The following is a 15,676-nucleotide window of genomic DNA, read 5'->3' as shown; positions in this document are numbered from 1 at the left end:
ATAACCATTTTTGGTCCATGATGGAACATGTGCAAAATTCAGCAAGATTGATTTGTATTTAATTCATTTTGCTTTCCTTTGAAAATCAGTTTCTCTTCCTTGTGGAGCATGTAATTTAGACAGAACATTCCAGAGCCTGTTCTGGCATTTGCTACAAATACAAAATCCAAGGACTTGGGAGAGCCGTCTGTTGACATAAATGAGAGTAACTAGTGTTCATCCCAATTGACTCGTTGTGTTAGTCATCTCGTTTCCATTTAACAACATACCATGACTTTGTGACTTAACAAAAGGAATTTATTTTTCAGAATTGCTGAGGCTGGTAAGACCAGGATCAATATACATGAGGTTGGTGTTGGTGTTTGTCTAAGACATGTTTCCTGCCTCCAGTAAAGAGAGTTTTCCTTTCCTCTTCTCACAGTCTTCACCTGTTCCAGAGATGTTTGTTACATCTCTGCAGTCTCATATTGAAAATTCCAAGAAAGCAACTAGGTAAGCCATAAAAAATTGCTATTTCCACCCAAAGACCTCATCAACTATGATCATGCTACAGAGCAGTCTTTCAACCTCCACATATTTGCACAAAACATTCAGTCTCTAGTAGTTCTAGGTTTGGAGTTGATAATAATCATGGTTGGAGACATTTACCAAAGATCCCTAAGGATGCATGTGCCCTTCGTGGCCAGGGAAAGCAGTGGAAGATGGCCCAAGTCTTTGGTCCTTTGCAGCTATTTGGGAGACCTGAAGAAGCCCCTGGCTCCTGTCTTTGGATCAGCTCAGCTCCAGCTGTTGTGATCATTTGAGAGTGAACCATGGGATGGAAGATACTCTCTCTCTCTCTCTCTCTCTGACTGTATCACTCACATTCGCTCTCTCAATCTTCCATTCAAAATCTTCAAAAACAAAAATTATTGTAGCCAATCGAGCAGATGTGAGGTGATATCTCAGTGTGATTTTGAATAGTATTCCAAGTTTACTAATGTTTAGCACCCTTGGTAAGGCCTTTGGCTCTTCTATTTGTGCAGCAATGTCTGTTCAATTCCTCTATGCAGTTTGGATGATATTTGTATTGTCCCTTCTGTTTTTTAATTTGTATGTTGGAAACATGTATCTGGAAGGATATGTAGCCATATTCTCCAATTTTCTCTCAGGTGGTTGACTCTTGAAATCTCTCCCTCCAATTATATAACCAGTGGCTCAGGCACTGCAGTCTGATCTCCCCTCCCTCTCCAACACTGTTGCTTTCTCTGGCTCTTGGCTGCTGGGATTGTCTGTTGTGTCCTTGAACATATTGCATGTCTGCAACTTCCACACTGATCCACAGCATTCTTCTTCCTTCCATAGAATTCCCACTATGGTTTTCTCTCTAACTCTCCCATGAGAATGTGTTTCTTCCACTTTTACTTTTATATCTCCTAGCCTAAAACAGTATGTCCTTCCCATTCAGCCATCTTGGTCTCTCTTCAGTAATCAGCAGTATTATTCCTAGGTTAGTTGGATAATGGTGGAAACAGATTCATGATAGATTACAATAAATGGCAACACTAGCAAAATGTCATGTTCTGTTGTATTCAGAGGAGCTGCATCAGATTAAGCATGGCTAGAAGATGGATGATGTGGGGATTTTTGTCTGGTACATAATTCAAAATGGTTAAAAATGCTGTGTTGTAGACTTTGCATACCAGCACAGCTAATTTGGAGTTACTGAGAATTGATACAGTGAGTGCTGACATGCCAGCTCATCCCTGCATTGTGGATTTTGTTAGTTCCCCTTACTGCTTGCTAAGACGTTAATGCTACAATGTACTTATAGCAATTTCTACTTTTGATTTGAAGTGTATTGAGCCTGAGAAGATAGTCCAGGATAGTCCATTGGAGACAGTGTTCTCGATGTGGAATGAGTGTAAGTTCATGTGTGTGTGTGTTCCCTGTACACACAGAAAACTCTGTACCTACCCACTCAAATGTCCACATATTTTTGTTTTTGGAAATTGCTTTGCAGTAACCTACGTGATATTGGACTTCAATATAAATTATCAGAAGTCTCAAATAGAAAAATATTATCAACCTTTATGATGTTGTTGCTAAAGTTCAATTTGACATAAATGTATGATCTCAGATTCCATATAAGTTTATGCAATTAGAATATATATTTCCCTGAAATAAGTCTGGAGTTCTAAAATTGAAGCATTCATCACAAACTATAAAAATGTCAAATGCAGCATTAAGGATATAGAAGATGAAAATGTTAAATATGAAGGAAACACTTAAGCAAAAATATTGAATATATCTGGATGCCAATTTTTTAAAATTCATCCATAACTGTTTCATAACACACATTTTCCATGGATTTCCTGAAGCCTCCTCATTGCATGGAGTTCATCCTCTCCATTCCCAGTCTCTTTTCAGTGAATCAAGTGCATTCAGATTGACTCTATTTTTAGTTCCTACACATTAGAGAGAACAGTGGATGCTTGTTCTCTGATTTAGATTTATTTTTCTTGTATCACTGAATAGAAAACAAGCTTCATCAATGTATCAGTAATAAGTTTAACTCGTCAAGAAATTATATTTTCATTTTTAGGCAAGTTACTGAATTCTGTTCGGTATTTTGTTCCTATACTGCATCTCACTTTGCATGTACCCCTAATCAAAATCTCCCTAATGGCATCAGAGCAGTGGCTAAGCAATGAAAAATGTGTTTGCCTTAAAATATTAGGCACCACATTTACAGTAATTTGAGTTTAGAAAACTTTTGAGTAGAAAAATAGAGTTCTCATATATGCCCTCTCTACCCCCCTTATTAGATTTATTCTATTGGCAATACCTCACACAGGTATACAAGCACAAATGATTAGTCAGTGTTGATCCTCATTATTGCCTATAGGACATGGAATCCATTTTGTTCACTCTTGTGTTGTGCAGTCTGTGGTTTGGCAAAGGATTAATAGTACCTAGCTGCACTGATGGTGTCCTACATAAGCATCCTGAAAGTCACTTGCATTCAAGAAGTACAGGTGTCTGCAGGCATGATCCTGACCTTGGTGTTTGTGGTGGAGGGAATAAAGAGGTGACTTCCAGCTGGTATTCTCTGCCTAGAGTTAAAAGCTATAAATAAGTACTCAAATAATCCCAGGTTCTCATGAGAGTATCAAGCAAGGTTGTAGGTGCAAAAACAGATCATCATGGGATTACCTTGGTTAACAGCAACATGGAAGTTTTTTATGTTTTACAACTAAAGATGAAGTGATTAGAAATGCAGAATGGACATATCTGAATTCAGGCTGATTACTGGTTGCACAGTGATTGAAAACCACATGTCCTAGTGGGTATCTCTGTAAACAGGATTGGTTTGGGGTCCATGTGCTATCAAAGTGATTTGTGGCTGCCCAGAACACTGGTTGAGGGAGGCTGCCCTGTTGCACTTTGAGTCATTGTAGTGTGTGACACTGGAGATTTCTGGTCTGAAAGCTTACTGAAAGCCTCACCTGATGCCTCCCTTCATGCCCTCTGATGCAATCCCAGTACATAATTGCCAAAAGTTCATGGAGTGGTTTATTGACAAAGCCCTTGGACCAAATGCAACTAGCAGAAGTTTCTCCCTTGAGTCTTTGTATCCATGGACTTGGAGGAAATCCTGGCACCTGGGTGAAGAGGATGATTCACAAACATGTTTTTCTTCTTGTGTTTTCCACCAGGACAGAAGGCCTGAGCTTCAGAGCCTCAGGGCAGGAAGGGTTTCAGGTTCCCCCATGGATGAGTGGACAGCTGGTGGAAAGAGGTCAGATGGAGCAGTATTAAAGTGACTTGTTTCAAGCAATCACACACACACACACACACACACACACACACACTGTGTATCCACCTGCATGACCCTGCATGTTCCACTGCTCTTGTATCATAGGGTTTTTCACAGATGTTTCCTTTGATTTTTCTGTTGCTCTTTCTGCAGCTGTTTCCCCTTGTGACTTGTCAGGATAGTACCGACTGCTATTCCCAGATGGAACAGAGATTTTACAAGGATGGATATATTGAGATTGCTGCTTTTTTGCACATTTACACATATGAGGTTCCCATAATCATGAAGGGGTTCAGCAAATATCGCAGATTCAGCTGGTAAGTTCTCCTTGCCATAATCATTTTCCATTTATTTGCATATTAGCTACTTGTTATTGGGTCTGCAATTCTATAGGCAAATATGTTCTGTATCCCTGCCCTGTCCATCTTCTGTCCCTCCTAAAAACTGCTGGTAATTGATTTGGGGCATGAAGCAGACATTTTTTTCTGCATGGCACCATGGATGGTTCAGGAAATGTTATCTCATCAGAGGTGGAACCAGAATCTGGTCGGTATCCTCCTATCCTTCCCTGTCTGCTTTCATCAGCTCAGGGGTCTATTGTGCCTCAGTAGCAGATTCTTACAGAACCCATGCACTGAAATGAATGAACTGAGTTACATGAGCTCTTCCACATGTGCTCACATTCTTTTCTGCTACGTACTAGATTTGGGCAATGAGAACACTTCATTTCTTCTACAGTTGTAAAGGAGAAAAGATTCAAAAAGTTTTTTTCTATATAAAAGTAATCTCAGGGCAACAGCTTTGCACAAATATAATAATTATATTTTAATGATGAATATACCCATAATAATTTCAATGGTTGTAATCTACTACATTTACAGTGTTTCTCTGATTCTGCCTTTTCTGGGCAAAATAGATTTCTTAAGGGGGATTATTCTGTTTCTGCCCCTCTTAAAGATACTTTATTTGTAGCTAAATATAAATGTTTCATATACATATATAGCATATATAAATTTCATGCCTACAAATATAGTATCTTGTAGACAGTGGAATTGTTTTCTTCAAACCTGTTTATGAAGGTGCCAATTTTCTAATTGGTTTCTACTGTAAAGCTACAGGAAGTAGGTTGCAGCTGCATAGAACTTTGATAGAAGGTAGGTATTAGGACATAGATCATTTCAGTATCATTAAATCCAATGGATTTGAGAAGTATAGTTGGTGCCACCAAGGTGATGCAACTGATGAAGTATTTTAGGCATTTATCCAAAGATCTCTGCAGAAAAAATCTAATGGATACTAGCTTGGCATAACAATATTATTCACTTCACATTGATTTTTATAAATTCACCTAATTTGATATGTGCACATGGCATGCAATTCATGAAATATTTATTCATTAGTAGTAGTATTCCCCATGGTTATGCATGCAGCACATCATTTAAGTGTACCCTTAATGATGGAGACCAGGAGATAGTGAATTTCCAGTAGTAGGAAAAGAGGCTATGAATAGAGCTCAAATTCCTCCAAGATGTATGCCATGCAAACTGGAGATCATAATCAAATCTTAATAAACCCATGGAAAATATCTGTGTTGATGATTCTTGGAAAAATAAGAAATACTGAACTGTCAATAGATTTAGGTGCTATACCTTCCAATGTTAGATTCACCAACTTTAGAATATACATCAGTTACTGATAAACTGTTTTTAGAGATAAAGAACACAGCATAAAAGAGATAAACTCTTACAAATTCCAGTGTGTCCAAGAGCCGTCTAGGCATTTTGGTACAAGGCAGCAGCTGGAGAAAAAAATGAGAGGATGCGGAACAATGGAAGTGTCATAGTAATGAGGAGAGAAACAGATATATGAAATACAAAACTGAATTTTATTTGATTCATAGCAATGATTTTCAAATTTCCTCATTCTACAAAGTATGAATGACGTATTTGGATAACAAATATGTATAGAAACTATATATACATAAAACACTATATATATATATAGCTATTGTATGCATGGTTATAGTATACCTATACATAAATATATAGAGAGAATACGTATATAATATGCATACATATATACATACTATGTTACAGCAAGAACCAAGAACTGAAAAACTGTCACTTCCTCTGGAGCACACAGTGACCCTTAACAAGCAGTGTGCATGACCTAGTCTATTCATGAGGAATTAACACACAGGACATCAGAAATAAATACAAGGGGCTCCTCATTTGCATTCTTAGTGAAATGTCAGATCCTAGAAAGTAGAAATGCATCATTTTCTTTGCATGGAAGACTATTTATATTCAAAATTGTAGGAAAACTTGAGTGAAGAAGGCCTGTTTGGAGTAAATACTGATATCACTCATAATGAAAAGTAGAAATTCATCATTTCCTTCACATGGAAGGCTATTTATATTCAATATTGTAAGAAAACTTGAGTGAAGAAGGCCTGTTTGGAGTAAATACTGATACCACTCATAGTGATTTACTTTAACATATGTTTAGTGTTCTAAATGCATGACTGGCTTAATTGAAAACCATCAGGTGCCTCGTAGCCCAGTGATTCATGTTCACCCAGGGAGTGTTTCCAGCTTCTCTAAAGTGCTCCTCCCTTTTCACTATTTCCCTTCTTTCAAGCTCTGAATATGATTTCATTTTCATGGCTTGTGATGGAGGTTGATGGATAAGTTTAATGGGGAAGAGATTTTTCAGGATCAATTACAGACTCCCATCTACCATTATCAGTGCTCTGCCATCATCCTTCTTTTCAATCACATAGCCTTCAAGTGAGATAGTCTCTTCCCATTACAACCTGCAGCTTTATGATTGTAAGACTGCTATTTCAAAAAGCACTTAATGATGTGGTAAGATGAAGAATCATTGTAGTTTGTGGATGTAGGAAACATTTAGAGGCAGTATTGAAGATGATGTGACTTTCCTTGTCATGCTTACTTTGAGAACTGGAGTGTACTTCTAGCTGTGCATGAACTTTAGAGAGGGCATTCCAGAACCTGTTGTAGTATTTACTTTATATATCAAATACAAACACTTAGAAGAGGTAGCTGTTGCCAGCAATGATTAAAATTGATGAGGTATGCATCCAAAAATAAGATCATGTTCTTTGGCTGCATGGACAACCATGTGATAACATACCCAAGACATTGTGATGTAAAAGCAGATCTTATTTTTCAGAATCATTTAGGCTTGGAAACCAGTATAAGTTGGTAGCAGCTTTGGTTCTGGTGAGGACATGTGTCCTGCAAATACAACAGTTCACACTCTGTACTCAGCAAATCTACACATACGGATTAGAACATATGAATTTTTAGCCATGACCAATCCATCTGTCAGAGTAATCACAGAATTGATGATAATCTGGATTGGAGGCTTTTCCCTTAAAGATCCTTGTGCCTTTCATGCAGGTTTCAGTCCAAAAACTACCAGTATGCTCTGGCCTTGGTTTTCGTTATTGAGGAGATCAACAAAAAACCCCATCTTTTACCCAACATGACCTTGGGATTTGGTCTCTATAATGTCATGCACACTCATATGACTGTGATGGAGAACCCCTTCATCTGGCTCGCGGGACTGGAAAAGTACGTTCCTAATTACACATGTAGGAAACAGAGCAAGTCTGTTGCTGTAATTTCAGAAAGCAGCATTGCTATCCAAATGGGGACCCTGCTGGAACTCTACAAAATTCCACAGGTGAGTGTGTAAATGAAATATCCTAAAATCTGACACTTCCAATATCTGCTTAACTTTTTCAGGAATAATATTTTACACTACAACAATAACCTTACACTGATTTCTTGCCTTTTACCTTAGCTGACTCTTGGGCCTTTTGATCCTCTTCTGAGTGACAGTGGTCAGTTCCCTTCCCTCTATCAGATGGCACCCAAAGACACTTCTCTGGCCCATGGCATGGTCTCCTTGATGCTCCATTTTGGGTGGACCTGGGTGGGTTTGGTCATCTCAGACCTCCCAAAAGGTATTAAGTTTATGACTGATTTGAAAGTAGAGTTGCAGAAGAATGGCATCTGTGTAGATTTTGTGGAATTGATCCCAGCCACTGTAGAGTCACAAATTTCATACCAAAATAGTGCTCAAATTCAGATCCTAAAATCATCAGCAAATGTGGTGATTCTTTTCTGTGTCACGGAGTCACTCATAGGCACCAGCTTTCATTCATGGAGGGAGTTAATGATGTGGAAAGTCTGGGTCACCACCTCACAATGGGATTTTGCCAGTTCTGAGGTACCTTTCCTGCTCAACTCATTCCATGGGACCCTCATTTTTTCAGACCACCATAGTGAGATCTCTGGTTTCAAAAACTTTCTTCGGACAGTTAATCCTTCCAAGTACCCAGAAGACTCTTACCTCTCCAGATTCTGGTCACTGGCTTTTAATTGCTCAGTTACTGGGGCATCCTGTAAAACTTTGCAGAACTGTCCACTGAATGCCTCCTTGGAATCCTTGCCTCCGCATCATTTTGATATGACCATGAGTGACGGGAGTTACAACATATACAATGCTGTGTATGCTGTGGCCCACAGCATACATGAGATGCTTCTACAAGAGGTAGAAATGCAGCCAGCGAACAATGGGACAAAGGTGGCACTTTCTCCCTGGCAGGTAACTTGGTTTCCATTGTTGACATGTTCTCCTAAAGTGATCCCCTTAAGAGCTTCTGCAGGTGTTCAATCCAAGTAGCTTGGGAACCTTTCTCCAAAACACAAGATAAAAATGAGCCTCTGCCTGTAATTTGTCATTAGCAAAAGGGCTCCAAGGAAAAGTGGGAAGGTAATTTGGATAAGCATCAATGCTGTGACTTAAAAATATTCTCCAATTCTATCAATTTAAATTTGACATGTGAAATACCTAGACTGTATTATTCCATTTTCAACTTCAGAGGTACGGTAATTATTTTGAGGTCCAAATGTTGCTGAGGATGTTCATCTACAATGAACATAAGGGATCTCATTTAATTTGCACAGTTCTTTATTCTAGTAACTTTATTACAGATAGTTGTGCTAGGTACAGTGAGAAAATGAGTGTTGGTAGCTTGGACTGCACTGTTCGAAATGGTCTGAATCTCACAGCTAGATATTTTTGACTCCCCTTGTTTTTGTAGAAAAATGAGTGAAATCATACTTACCTTGATGTAGTTCTCATCAGGTTTATTTTTTTTTACTTCAATTCATTGGGTGGCCCTAAACAGGTTCTATTGTTTATTTGTGATTATAGACAAAGAGAGGCTTTCTCTAACCTGCGTTTGGTGGGTTATCACTTGGGCAGTCTTCATGAGAATATGATGCATTTTTTCAGTTGCTCCCATTTCTGAAGAACCTCCAGTTTACCAATCCAGCTGGTGACCTAGTGAATTTGAATCACAAGAGAAATTTGGAAGCTGAATACGACATTCTCAACTTTTGGAATTTTCCATATGGTTTTGGACGTAAGGTTAAAGTAGGACGGTTTTCCCCATATGTTTCACAGAGTGAACAGTTGTCTCTCTCTGAGAGTTTGATAGAGTGGGCCACAGGAATTACAGAGGTAAGTTGGACTGATCATAAGGTTCATATGACACATTGTTACCCCCCAACTGCTAAGGGAATATGTGCAGGATGGCTTATTCAAAAGACACTTAGAGACATTAAACCACTCCCCTTCCAATCCAAATACTTTCTTATGTTTTTAGTGTCTGAGGATGGACAGTACACACACATTTTCCACCACGTCTTTTTAATCTATTTAAGAAAATAAAATTGAATGTTGTCATTGTGTCAGAAACAGGTGTTTACAGTTTAAGTGAATAAGTTTGCAGGACTTGAAAACCCTCTACTTGGAACTTAAGTTATAGTCTGAACTATGACCAACACTCATCTGATTTTTCTCAGATTCCACGCTTGGTATGCAGTGTGAGTTGCAGCCCTGGATTCAGGAAAACCCCTCTTGAGGGAAAGCCTGCCTGTTGTTTTGATTGCACACCTTGTCCTGAGAATGAGATTTCCAATCAGACAGGTAAGTCAGTGCCTGCCTCTTGGAGAAGTTACCACCTGTTTCTTAAATTGTCAACTTATCCATGAAAAGAAAAAGAGGGGGAATATGACTTCTGAGAATACTCTTCTCACCTTCAGGTAGAAATTAATCCCTATAATCAATAATGATCCACAGAAGGATAAAACTTTCCACAATACATTATCTGTATTATTTTTGAAAGCATATAAAAGACTGAATGTCTCTGAAATGCTGACCATGTTGGAGTTCAGGATGATATGCATATGGTAAAAAATGAATAGAAACCAAGATTGGAGAATAATCACCCCATAAAACAGTGTGGCATTTATAAGATTTATTCTATGAATCAGAGTTATGCTATCACATGTATCATAAATATTTTCCAGTTTTTGCTTGTGTTGTATGAGTAGTTATTTGTACCATATATTTAGTATTATTCTAATTTTTTGAAACTTATTATTGATAATGAAGGGTTCTGGCAACAGAGTACAGTCCATGGAAGTAGTGTGATGTATGTGCTAATTCAGTATAGGAAAACTCATGTCTGAGTTCTTTGTGCTTGTATAAGTAAAATGCTGTCCCCAAATTCAAGTGTAGCATGCTTGGAGTGAGAAAGTGCAACTCTAAACAAACTGTGTGTTATATGAAAACTATCTTAGAAATCATACAGCATATCATCCTGAGTATAATAGACATCAAATAAAATAAATGGGGCTAAACTAGCCTTTGACAAAAGTCATTGCTGCTCAAAATATAAATCTTCAAGAAGCTTCTTATTCTTACATATGTACACACATTTATAAAATTTACATCAAAAGAACACAAGCTGACATACACGGTAATAAGTATGCATAGTGGACCTGGCACTGTGGCACAGTGGGTTTAAGCCCTGGCCTGAAGCACCAGCATCCCATATGGGTGCCTGTTCTAGTTCCAGCTGCTCCTCTTCTGATCAAGCTCTCTGCTGTGGCCTGGGATAGCAGTAGAAGATGGCCCATGTCTTTGGGTCAATGCACACACATGAGAGACTCTGAAGAATCTCCTGTCTTCAGGTCAGCACAGCTCTACTACTGCAACCATCTGGGGAGTGAACCAGCAGATGGAAGACCTCACTCTGTCTCTAACTCTCTCTGTAACTCTGTCTTTAAAAAATAAGTATGCATACCAAGGTAGGTCAATGACTGCAAATTCAGCACAAGCCCTTGAAGGTAAAATGTGGACATTATAAGGAAACTGAAGTAAGTAAACATTGGAAAAATTTAAAGTTGGTGATCATAAACAAGAAAGATTTATGGATCTCAGCAAGATGGAACAGTGTGAACAATAAGATTACTGGGTGTGTGTGTGTGTGTGTCTATACACAAAGAGAAATGAAGATGTCTATTTAAATATAAAATACTAATATTAGAGCTTATTAATAATTTAATTCTGATACATTGATAAATATAGATTAAATTCAGATATTTCCAGATAGAAATATTATGAAATATGTTGAGCAATATTTGAAAAATCCAAATATCCTCACAGTTATTAAAATAATTCCCAATACTTGAATTGTGATAAATAATTTTCATATGAACTCCTTTCTCAACTCCTATAGAGAAAAGGAAAATATAAAATTCTGTTTCTTCTATGGGAACGTCTCAAGTTGATGGATAAAATACTGCCAGATATTTCAGCAGAATGAAATTGTAAGACACTGTTGTTGAAATAAATTCATACATTTGAAATCTCAAACAATGTAAATCCAACAGTATTTTTTAAATAGGCTACATCTTGCCCAAAGAGTTTCATAAAGTCTAATTCAGTTTATAGTACATGAAAAATGTAACATTAATTAGCATAACTGAAGAAAAATAGGTAATAAAATCTAAGTGATCTATGAATTGTAAAGAAAGAACAAAACCACTCAAACATGACAAAAAGTAGGATTAGCTTTCAATCCTAAAGTGAATTTTAGAATGCTACAAAACATGGAAATTACAGCTGAAGATTGGATACAAAGTTGATGAAAGAATGTAACTTACACAGAAAATTACCCAAGAGGTTCGGCTCCATGCATATTGTCAAAAAAGAATGACATTCAACTTACTAAAAAGGAAGACATAGAAGTGGCATCATTTAAAGTGATATTGGGATGGTGTATTGAAATCAGTGAATCGGTAATTGAATTAAGTATTGCTGGTATACCAAATTGGACAAAGCAGTTACTTTTCCTTACCAATTCTGGAAAACAAAGCTACAAAAGATGGCACATGTAATGTCTCAAAAGTATGAACTATCCAAAGGAAAGACTAACTAAATATTGAAAGAAACCTGCAAGTTGAGACATCAGTCATCAATGGAACAATATATTGAACATAAGAGGATACAGACAGGACTGGAGATAAAATTCATGTTTAAGGATAAAAAGACAGGAAAGTGGAAATATGCCAGTAAGTTTCAAACTGATCTACAGACTGACTTTGATTACAGGCAGCATCCTAGTGTGTTCTTTGATGAAAACGTTCAAGGGTGGCAAGTAATCCAGCTGGTATCAAGTGTACAGCTCTTTTGTGTTTCTCTAGAACCTGACCATTTGCCTTGTAATGTGGTTTGTCAATCAGAGCTTTCCCCTATCATGACATAATCCAGATTTTACCTTAAAGAGATATGTTTTAGTGAGATTGCTAGGTGATTTCTGTGCAACCCAAATTCACAAAGTATATCTCCCAGTCCATGATATTAAGAGTGGGAACCTAGGGCCGGTGCTGTGGTATAGTAGGTTAAGCCTCTGGCTGGGATGGTAGCATCCCTGTTGGTCAGCAGTTTCAGTCCCAGCTGCTTCACTTCTAATGCAGCTCTCTCCTGATGCTTGGGAAAGCAGCAGAAGATGGCCCAAGTTTCAGAGCTCACACCAATACAGGAAGCCCAGAAGATGCTCCCAGTTACTGGCTTCAAAACAGACAAGGTCCAGCTATTAATGTCTTTTGGGTGTAAGATCTCTCCCCTCCTCTTTTTACCTCTTTTTCTTTCTCCCTGTCTCTTTCTCCCTGTCCTCCTCTCCTTCTTTCTCTCTCTCTCTCCATTCTGCTTCTCCTCCTCTTTCTGAAACTCTGACTTTCATGTAAATTATAAATAAATGAGTACTCATTAAAACAAAGACTGCAACCATTGGGTGGTTGAATAGGCCATGAGAGTACAGAGGAAATAACACCATTAAAAGAAGGGCTCATTTCAGGCATGGAAAGCCATGACTCTGCAGTAAAAAAATAGACTACATGGAGGATCTCTTGAGACCTCTGTTGAAAGGAAAGGTCATCAAAAAGGGATGTACTCTTCTCTGAAGAGAGGAGAGAGCAACCACTTTGCATATGGTCCTGTCCAAATACCGATGGAGCCTCTGGTCACAAAAGGCTTTCATAGCCTTGGCAGGTCATGGCAAGAGCCTCGGTGATCACTGACATCATGCATACATAAACATGTTAATTGTTAAAGTAACAACAGAGGTCACTGTGTACTTAGTCCCCATGTAGGACCTCTGTCCCTAATGAGTTGTACTATGAGAATCAACTGCAAAATTTGTCCCCAAACTGTGCCCTATATGTGGTCTGTGTGTGTGGATACAAACTGTTGAAATCTATGCTTAACATGGAGTTGGTCCTCTGTATTTAAAATCAAACTAAAAATGAACCATAATGAAGAAGGAGATGGTAGAGGAAGAGGAAGAAGGAGGTGTGATGGGAGTTGGGGTGGGAGGGTGGGTATAGGGAAAAGAACCCCTATATTCCTAAAGGTGAATGTATGAAAAATGCAATCATTAAATAAAAACTTAAAAACTGAGGGCTGCTGCTTGCTCTTGTCAAAATGAGCATGCATCAGAATGTGCCCTGTATAAGGGCAGAGTAGCCCTCACCACACATGCAAACCTCTGGCACCTTGATCATCAGTTCCCAATCCAAAGAAACAATGAAGAATGAATTTGTCTTGTTAAAATAACACAGGCTAAGGTATGTTTTTAAAGCACCATGAATAGGTTCAGAGACTAGCCCTTAGGGCTTGGTTAGGAGAAAAAGAGAATGTACTCATCATTATGAAAGGTACTTAGAAAGACAAAGTGTTAACTCTGGCTAACATGAGGAAGATGGACATAAATAATTGCCAGTAATTTTATATGTCATTTTTATATGCTGTTTTTCACATTAAATAAGGACTATTTGCCTAAACTAGCTATGTTGGGTATTCTAGAATGTACTTGTGTATCAGGAATAACTGAACTTGGGATGATGTTATTGTACATTTCTCACCAGATATGGACCAATGTGTGAACTGTCCAGATTTTCAGTATGCCAACACAGAGCGAGACCAGTGCTTCTACAAAAAAGTGACTTTTTGTCTTTTGAAGAGCCCCTGGGGATGACCCTGGTCTGCACAGCTCTGTGCTTCTCTCTCCTCACCGCTGTGGTTCTTGGGGTCTTTGTGAAGCACCGAGACACTCCCATAGTCAAGGCCAACAATCGTTGTCTCAGCTATATCCTACTCATCGCCCTCATCTTCTGCTTCCTCTGCTCCTTATTGTTCATTGGTCGTCCCAACACAACAACCTGTGTCCTCCAGCAGACCACGTTTGGAGTGGTGTTCACCATGGCTGTTTCCACTGTCCTGGCCAAAACTATCACTGTGCTTCTGGCCTTCAAGTTCACTGCCCCAGGGGGAAGGATGAGACAATGGTTGCTCTCAGGGGTACCTAACTCCGTTATTCCCATCTGCTCCCTGATCCAACTGGTTCTCTGTGCCATCTGGCTTGGGACTTCTCCTCCCTTTATTGACACAGATGCCTACTCTGAGCATGGCCACATCATCCTGGTGTGCAACAAGGGCTCAGTCACTGCCTTCTACTGTGTCCTTGGCTACCTGGGTTCCTTGGCCTTGGCAAGCTTCACTGTGGCTTTCCTAGCCAGGAATCTGCCTGACAAGTTCAATGAAGCCAAGTTCCTGACATTCAGCATGCTGGTGTTCTGCAGTGTCTGGGTGACCTTCCTGCCTGTCTACCACAGCACCAAGGGGAAGGTCATGGTGGCTGTGGAGGTTTTCTCCATCTTGTCCTCTGGTGCAGGTCTCCTAGGCTGCATCTTTGTCCCCAAGTGCTACATTATTCTCCTAAGACCTGAGAAGAATGCTTTGAAAGGATTAAGAGACAGAATAGTTTCCAAGGAAACAAATGTTCTCAGGTTTAGCTCTTAATGCTCTCACAGTTTTCAGTTGTTAGAGACTAAGATTTACAAAACCGATTTTGCATTGTGATGTTATAAAATAACTTTCAGAATGTAACCTTCTTATGAACAGTTTATGCTTCCCTTAAAATGTTTTTGTTCTGATGCACCAATTCACAGAAAAGAAAGGGAGAGTTTTAGCAACCTTCCATCTGGTGATAAATACTGAATATATCTGCTGTGGCCCAGTGCTGGTTCATCCAAAGCAAGATCATTTCAGTTGTCCATTGGAGTGTCAGCATCTTAGGCCATCTTCTACTGCTTTTTCTGGATCATTAACAGGGAGCTGGATTCCAAGTGGAACAGCCAGGATTTCAACTGTCACCCACATGTGATGTCATAGTTACAAGTGGTGGTTATATCCACTACACCCTCATGCTGATCGCAATCCTCCTTTCTTCAAAAATAATACTGTGTATAAATTTCTTAGCCTGTGTTTCATGTTCACAAACACAAACTAATCTCAGATCAAGGCTCTCCTTGAAGCTTTTTATTTCGGTGTTTTCATTGTCACCTGGTGGACATTGCATTATTCATATTTTAATAAAATGAGTTACATGTTTGCTGTTTTTTAAGATTTATTCATTTATTTGAAAGAGTT

At 38.7% G+C, this 15,676-nt stretch overlaps 1 pseudogene; it reads left to right on the top strand.

Moving 5' to 3' along the window:
• The first annotated feature begins 373 nt into the window (after positions 1–373).
• On the top strand, positions 374–15,046 carry LOC149121445 (vomeronasal type-2 receptor 116-like; annotated as a pseudogene).
• Positions 15,047–15,676: the final 630 nt, after the last annotated feature.

This window comes from Oryctolagus cuniculus, chromosome 16, assembly GCF_051225735.1.
Source record: "Oryctolagus cuniculus isolate XC-2025 breed Fujian yellow rabbit chromosome 16, ASM5122573v1, whole genome shotgun sequence".
In the NCBI taxonomy this organism is placed as follows: domain Eukaryota; kingdom Metazoa; phylum Chordata; class Mammalia; order Lagomorpha; family Leporidae; genus Oryctolagus; species Oryctolagus cuniculus.
The sequence above is the reverse complement of the archived record's forward strand: the minus strand, read 5'-3'. Positions and strand labels throughout refer to the sequence as shown.